A 9,303-nucleotide genomic window follows, 5' to 3' on the forward strand; every position below is an offset into this window, starting at 1 on the left:
AAAACAATTGAAAAAAAAAAACAGAAGAAGAAGAAAGAGAAAGATAAAAACAGATCTTAGCTGGACTATACCACAAGAAACATCAATGATTGAAAGCTCACCGTTGCAAACATCAATTATCATTGCTTCACGTGGTATGTTACAATCTTTCTCATTTTTAGGCTTGCTTGAAAATGAGCTAGAAAAGAGATGGATGGCTTGGATAAAACACATGCATTGTAGCAGGGCCCACAGAGCAGCATCACTAGCCACGGCACTCCTGTCCTGCCATTTTGTTCCTACACTATAAAACAAATGAAAGGCCAGCACGGAGAGGCGATAGGACGAGTGAAATGTCGTTCTTAACACGAGATAAGCTCTAAACAGGGTATCACTTGACGATCTTGCACACGTGGCCATATTGGCACGCGTGGACTCATTTGGATGCGGAGAGCTCCACGCATTTGGGTAGGAAAACCTGAGCTGTACGTGTTTGGGATGGCTCCCGTTACTCAAACGAGTATCTAGTTCAGTTAATGACTTTTTATTAAAATCCAAAGTGTAAGAATCTTCTAATGGCTGGTTGTATTGGCCAAACTATCTCTTTCCTAGTGAAATATAAGAGACAAAATCTATCGTGGACTCTATAGGGTCCACCATGATGTATATGTCTTATCCCTGCCGTCCATCCATTTTATCACCTCATCTTAGGAGATGAGCCAAAAATTGAAGCATATCCAATACTCAAGTGGACCACACTACAACAGAAAACATTGGGGATAATGGCGTCCAGTGTTAAAACCTTCCCAGGTCCGATAGTGATGTTTATTTGTCATCCAATCTATTCATAAGGTCACACAGACATGGATGATGGGAAAACACAATTATCAGCTTAAGCTAAAACTTTTGTGGCCCTTGAAAAGCTTTCAACAGTGGGTGTTTAAGTTCAATTCTCAGCGGTTCTTGTGGTGTGGTCTACTTGATCGTTGTATGTGCTTTAATTTTAATCTCATTTTTTAAATGAGCTGATAAGACCGATGGACTGCGTGGATAAGACACATACATCACGGTGGGCGAGTGAGTGTTGTGGTGCAAAAATAAATGTATGAGCATGGGACAAGGTACGCTTGATCTGGCACACATGTTAGGTTGAGATAGCAATAGGAACCGTTCATGTACGTTTTCCTACTGTTGATTTCATGTGTTCCTAATTACACATTAATCTGACAATCTTAGCCGTCTCTTCATTGGGCTTCATAGATATGTTATAAAACTACATCTGCTACCGTTGATATTCATAGTGAGTAGTGGCTCAAAGTAAAGGATAGGGTTGTCTATTAGATCATAACTTTGAAACATGAGCCATCCATGGTGGAGCCCACTAGATAGACAGTCTCGATTGATACATGACCTTGGCACTCGTATTGTGGATAGACATGGCTCTACCGTATTATTTTAGATTTGAATGGCTGCATCTGGGAAAAGGTACTATAAGGTTGACCTCATGCAATGCGTGCCAAATGAGCCGTGGGCCCAAAAGCAGGCAATTACATGACTTATGTGGGCCACATCAAAGGGAATAGATGAGAGTGTATGCCCACTCATTAAAACCTTTCTGGTTATTTGTGGAGCCCACCAAGATGCGTTTCAAAAATCAGGCATGTCTATATATGAGCATGGATGGATGAAACGTAGCACCAAATTTCAAGCTATTCCAACCGTACCAAGTGATCTAGGCTCCAAATGGTGTCGCCCACCTGAGTACTGAATACAAGTTGATTTTTGGGACATCTCGTAAGTCAAAGTGGAACCAGTAGATGCATGGTTCAGATGTCCTACACATCACAATGTGGCTAACAGATCAACTTCATGAAAGCTCTCATGTGATCGACCTCACAGGAACTGTTCCCAAGCATCTGATTAGAACTGAAGGATAACGTGACATGCATTTGCTGGCCCTACAGGCCACCCTCTTCACTGGTGTGTGGAACATCCTAGCCATGCAAACGGTGGGCCCTATCTATAAGCGATCGGGCACAAAAATCTGGCTGGGCCAATGTGGTCACAGAGTAATAGTTAAATGTGGACAGTTGTTGAGTTTTCAAAACCATGCATTGCATTTCTAGAACAGCATTTGATGGCCCAACATTTGTAAAGGAAAAAGGTTAAGGGTGTTTTCAACATTCCTAGTTTGGAAGGGAGATTATACATCTAAAAAATAAAGAGACAAATAGAGAAAAGCTAGCTATTAGAATTGAACGGACGGGTATCTAATCGAAGTAGGCTTACATGATAGGAATGGTATATGAGAATTTCCAGATCTACCGATATCTTAACTATTAATAATTAATATTAATTAGATATTTGTATATCTGCTTTAGAATTTATATATGCGTGTAGTTGTTATGAATGAAATAAAAAATGATTGATTATTGTTGATGCAGAAATCTAGCTAGCTTTCTCTGGACCTTAGTGTACCTACGGATAAAGGAGATCTTAGCTAGTATAGGGGATCCTTTGGTCAAGTAACGAGTCTTGGGTTAAAGATTGTGTGTACTTTTCACCACTAAAGGTGATTCTATTTATAGTTGATGTGAGATGGTGATGTAAAGGGGATCTCCTTATTTAGTAGGGGGGCATACTATGAAGGGATTCGAATGTATCGGAAAATTTTTTGAGATCCTTGGCAAAGATTTCAGGATCCCGAGCGTATCATGGATATTTCCTGAGATCTTTAGAGAAGGTCTCGGGCGGATTTATCTTTAAATGAGATTTGGTTATTCGGAATCAGTAGAAATATGCAGTAGGAGGCCAAGGTGGTCTTGACCAATTTGACCTGGAAGTAGTAATTCAACCTTGGAACCGACCTGATCCTTTCGATGAGTAGTTAGGTCTCCTTTGATGTTGCGTAGTTAGCCTATTTCCCGATCTACTGGTGAGAGACCGAGCTCATCCTCGGTTCCTGCTTAGCTGTAGCCAAGTGGCGAATTTTCCATTTATGTTCATTGTCATCCAACTTAGCAAAGGACACGGAGGTCTGACTTGACCACTGATTATCGGTCGGCCTATTTTCTCCATAACAATTATTAAAAAGAAAAAAAAAATTCATATTCATTGGTAGTGTATCACTTTGATCTTTCGAGGGTGTTAAAGAAACTTGGGATCTAAACGAAAAAATCGTTTATGAATTCACAATCAATAGTTAATTAAGATTCCATCTTATCTTAGTTTTGCATCATGTAATTGTAACGTAGGGCCCCTTTGTGCGTAACTAAGGGATCCGTACACGTGGCCTACTTTATGCGTATCTCAGGGATCCGTGCACGTGGCGCATCGTAGGTGGGTGCGGCTTCGGTGGATAGTGATCCACCAAGGTGGGTGGGATCCCTTTTTATGGGGCCCATCGTGATCTATTTTGTTTACATCTTCACTGTCCATCGGTATTAAAAGATCATTTTAGGACATAATCCAAAAAAATGAAGCAGATCCAAATATCAGGTGGGTCACATTACAGGAAATCTTGAATGAACCTCACCATTAAAAACTTTATAAGGTCTACCGAAATGTTTATTTGCCATCCAAACTGTTTATAAGCTGGATGAAGATTACATAACTATCATCTCAGAACCAAAAATTTTATGGCCCATAAGAAGTTTTTATTGGTCAATTATTTATGTTTCCTATGCCATGGTCTATCCAAGTTTTGGATCTGCACCATTCTTTGGATCATGACCTAAAACGAGCTTTTAAATACGGATGGACGGCGTGAATGTAAGTAAAATACATCACGGTGGGCCCACAGTCAGGCATCCCACCCGCCTCAGTTATCACCCATAGTAGGTGCGGCGCGCGCAAAGGATTAGTCCAAAGAGGTGAGAAATCATGCATCAGACAAAAAGGCGTCAGCTACAGGGCCTGTGAGTATCATGCATCAGACACACCCAGCTATTGATGCACGGACAAAAGACGAAAAATAATAAATAAATGAATAAATAATTTTATGTTTTTCACACGCACACACCCAAACACTCATGCGGTATTATTGGGATTTCACCAAGTGAGTCTACTACCATCAAGAGTACGGACCTAAATGAATGCTCTGGAGTGTGATGGATGATACGCGGTTGAAAATAAATTATGCATACAATTAATTCAGTCCTATCTTACATTTATCGTTAACCAAAAAAATGTGCTTATTGATTATACCTGACTGTTGGATTGGTGGACTTTTATTGGACGGATCAAATGAAAGATATCCAACGTTCATATATGTCAACAAACAAATGCCCCCAAAAAAATCAGAGGTGAGGATTGTTCAACCAATCTGGTCTTAGGACTGTGGCTTAGCAACAGGGTCCACAATTTAGACGGTTTGATTTCAGTTAATGTATACTACATTTACAATTTGGGTGTACCCGTGTATCCAGCGCCGTACTCTGCCGGAGTATCAAATAACTCTCCTTGGGTGTTGCCCTAGCCGTGGGGCCCACCTTGATATATGTGTTGTATATCCACGCTGTCCATCAGTTTTTCCAGATTATCCTATCGAATGGTACAAAAAATGAAGCAGATCCAAATATCAAATGGAACACACCATAGGAAATAGTGTTCATTTAACGCCTACTTCCACAGGGCCCACCGTGATGTTTTTTTGCCATCCAACTTGTTGATCAGGTCACATGGACCTCGTTAAAAGGAAAACATAAATATCATCTTGATCCAAAACTTTTGCAGTGTAATGACTCAGGATTTCAGTGCATAAGTGTACACGTGCATGCATGTATACTTGTATTCATTGAAACACACATGCATAGGTCCATGCATTCATGCATCCATAGTTATTGAAAATTGTGACTATTGATATACATTTTCCATCTATTAAGGGAGAACAATGACTTATGTAATTGTTAATTATGTGATTTCTGTGTGCGTGTGTATGTACATATATACTTACACTCTCATCACTTATGATTATAGAACCAATCGTCTATTCATATATTCATCCAATCTTAATTGTTGAACATGCACTAAACTTACTTAGCCTTTCACTTGTTTATTCGTATTCACGGTCATAGCATATTTCTCTAACCATCAATCTAAACTTTTCATTCAATGAACCATATAGCAGATATATATATATATATATATATATATATATATATATATATATATATATATATAAATATTTGTGTGTGTATGTGTGTGTGTGTACCCATATTGTATTTATTTATTAGTAAAAGTTTTTTTACGCTAACCTAGTTACGTGATTACACTCTTAAACATGTAATTATCCTAATTGTATCTCACCATCTAATCATATAACCCACTTGTATCCTTCAATTGAGTCACCCAACTATGAAATTAAACTGTCCATTTCATAGCTTATAAAATATAATATAAATCCACTAGTTAGTATCCAAATGAAACCCTTGTGCATGTCACATGAGATCCGGAGAGAGGGAACCATTGAAATTTTATTTTCAGTCCACCATCAAGGATCATAAGTCGATATTAGACTCATTATGTAGAGTTTGTCAAGTAGTAGGTTATAGCCAAGTTCTAAACCAATCTAACAGTCCGAGTATAAAAGACACCCGATTAAACATTGAAAGATGAAAAGGAAGAAGGCATGAAGGTGTGACCTTATACAGTAAGTTAGTGTAAAAGTAATAATGGGAAATAATGAAATAGAGGAGTATAGATGAGCATTGCTCATGCACCCATTTCATTCATATCAAGCTATCCATCCTTCAATCCCATCAGCCATCTCAACCATTTATCATCAAAGGCAATTCAACTTAACTTATTTCCTCAACTACCCTTCAATCCAATTCACTTATTCATCCATTCATCTAAACTATTCATATGTCTCAATCATCTATCCAAACTAAGTTTTCATTCTAAACCACTCTTTTACCTCATTCATTCATGCATGCTTGTGTGCATTACACCTTAGATGAATGTGTTACACACATGTACACCAGTTAACCAGTTAATCACCTCATGAGTGTGTGTCTCCATGTATAGCATATGCATGTGCAAATTTATCAAACTAAGAGAATGGATGTGGGAGTCCATATCCCTTATTTTCCTCCGCTCAAAACGATTCTCTTATTATTTTCATTTTTTAAAAAAATGATAAGAAAAAGATAAGAATGAAAAAATGAACGGTCACCCTGCCCAATTTCTCCCAGCGTGTGGCCCACTTAAGTCTTAGACCTTTCTCATTTTTAGACTCACGTTCTATCTTAATACAATAAATCAAGGGGACGGGCTGAATTTTTTTAAACAAACATCATAGTGGGCCGTTGATTTTAATTGCTAAAAGAATAATAATAAATAAAACATTCACAGCATCGCACGTTACCGCGTGATGAGGGGAGTCTCGCCCAAATTTCTCTATCACTCCCGTTTTCTTCTCACCATAAGCTATTCGTGGGAACCACCACATCTTCATCCTATTATGGTGGGGGCTCAAACCAACGATCTAGACCATCCATTAAACTGCCCTACTAAATCAACCACCCCTTATATAAAATTTTTTTTACAACATACATGTTTTTGGTCAACACATTACTACCAGGATTTTCCTTCCACTATCATTCTTCACATCTTTACAAAAGTAATGGCAGAGTACATATGACAACTTTTAAAAAAAAATAACATCTAGAAACTGTTGGAGAAAACAAGAGAGAGAGAGAGAGAGAGAGATGATGCTATGAGACCGTCGATTAGGCTATTTTCATGATTAATCCGAGTCAGTTATGAGTCAGGTTCAGATAAATCCAACGAACCAGGTGGGTGATCCAATCTCAGATGCGAACTTTTTAGATACTTGTTTATTTATATATATATTTTAAATCTTTTTATTTATCCTCTGAAATTTTTAAGAAATTCATATTTATTTGCTAAATATATTATGTAAATGGGCATATGAAAATATAATGATCATATCAATTTATTTGAAATAAATGAAAATTATGAATTATATATTTTAATATATGAGTTTGTGAAGTAATAAATTTATTTAAATTAGTAAATTTGAATTTATTTCAAAATACTCTTAATTAATGATTAGGTTAATTATTAAATTCAATCGTGTACTTGATCTAATTATATTTATATATATATATATATATATATATATATATATATATATATATAATTCAAGTTAAAAGGTAATCCAAAATTTAAATTCCAATACTTAGAATTAATTAAATAAAAATAATAATAATTAAAAATAATAGTATCTAAAGTTTAAATTAATAACTCACTTTAACTTATTAAATTTAGATATAAAAACTGGATAAAATTATAAATTTAGAATATTTGATTTAAAATAATTATTTTAATTTAAGATATTTTAACTTAAATTATTAAATAATAGTTAATTTATGAATTTATGGAATTATTGTAATATTTTTTTTTAAAGATTAAAATCTGAATTTTAATTCTAAAATTTTAAAGAGTTAATTAATTTAAAATTTAAATGAACTTAAGTTTAAGAAAAATTTTAAAATTTTGGAATTGAAACAAAATTGATTAGATTTATATATTTTGAAATTTTAGTGATTAAGATATATTTAAAACTTTATTAAATTGAAAATTTATTAAGTATAATATTAGATTTTAAACTTAAAAAATCTTCTCCTTGTAGTTCAAATTTTTTATTTAAATTTAAAATTAAATAAATTTATCGATTAAACTTAAATATACATTCTCAATGAATTATTAAAGAGAAATTAAAATTAGTTACAAAATAATCAAGTTATTTCAATATATAAATTAACTTAAAATCAGAATTTCGAGACTCAATTATAATTTTCAGCAAATTAGGGAGACTTTGTCATAAATTTCTATATTGTTACAAAATACAACATATACCTTAAGAAAATCCAAATTTACAATATGTTATAGTAAATGACTTTTTTTTTAAAAAAAAAACAATTTCAGAGACTGAATTTTAACAACATTGAATTTCTACAACTTTTGTATATGACCGGCATTATCGTAGGGAAATATGATCTATTAAATTATTTCATTATTGATTTTGGATTCATTCATGACATACATGTATATTTATTTATTATGAAATTGTGGAAAAAGAAAACGGTATCAGCAAGTAGGGCAATCGCGTCCCTTGGGTAAAAGACCCTAAAGCTAGCAAATAAGGCAATCGTATCCCTTGGGTAAAAGACCCTAGAACTTGTTGGATCCTTCGGAGTCTCCTTTGTATATGACATATGAGTACAATTGTGTGCGCAGACATACGTTAGAGGTACAACTGGAACAATAGTTTAACCAGTTAACGTATAAATTGGTCCTTCACCACGAGGCACCAGTGCATGGGCGTTAGTACAACATGACCATCTACTTGGGTATGATGTTATAAGAGGTGATGGTTATTTGATTTCATTATTTATGGAAAGTATGATATTTAGAGTAATCTTTATAACTTCAACATTGTATACATGGTATTCTTATGATTCGTATTTTGATATGAACTTTAAGCAAAATATTTCATTGTCTATACATATGATTTAATTCTACGAATTTCAGATTTGAGTTGGATAAGATCCCACAAACTATTATGCTCATACCCAAAATAACAGTATTTCAGGGATTAGAGTTTAATTAGGACAAAGCGGAGCGAAGATCTAGCAATCGACTTAGTTGTAGTTACCTCTCTATTTGTATTTGGAAAAAAAAAATGTATAGCAGAAATTCATAAGCGAGTCTGACTGATAGTGTTATACATTGTGTTGGATGAATGTTTGTGTATTATAATGATTTTTTTAATCAAATGCCGTTGTGAATGTTTAATATTAAATCATGACCTGGGATTCGGAGTCGGGTCTGGCCAACTCGAGCACTGAATTTCGGGGCGTGACATGCAGTCCCCGAGAAGTTTTCAACAGTGGCATTCAATCCCTATGTAATGCCCCGAAAATTGGCACCTGAGTACAAAGATCCTAATCCCAAGTTCCTGGGTGTTAACCTAATGAGAATGCACATGTGACCTCATTTAGATTCACATTCATTCCGCACACGGATAATCAGAATAACACAATTTGCTTAGCAGATCTAAAGCGAGGTAGAGATAACAAAAGATTTAGAAATATAAGGCTAAGAGTCAAAAATACAATTTCAATAGTGGTGATCGCCCAAAATGAGATTATACAAGTTACAATCCATAATATACATACCCAAGATGGTTAAGGTATAAAGCTTTCAGTTTATGCCCAATTCTCTAAAACATAACGGCGTTGACACAACCCGATATAAGCCTACCTATCTGAAGTCTCACTAATACCTGCATCAATG

The sequence above is a fragment of the Magnolia sinica genome, chromosome 4 (genome assembly GCF_029962835.1).
Source record: "Magnolia sinica isolate HGM2019 chromosome 4, MsV1, whole genome shotgun sequence".
NCBI classification, from domain to species: domain Eukaryota; kingdom Viridiplantae; phylum Streptophyta; class Magnoliopsida; order Magnoliales; family Magnoliaceae; genus Magnolia; species Magnolia sinica.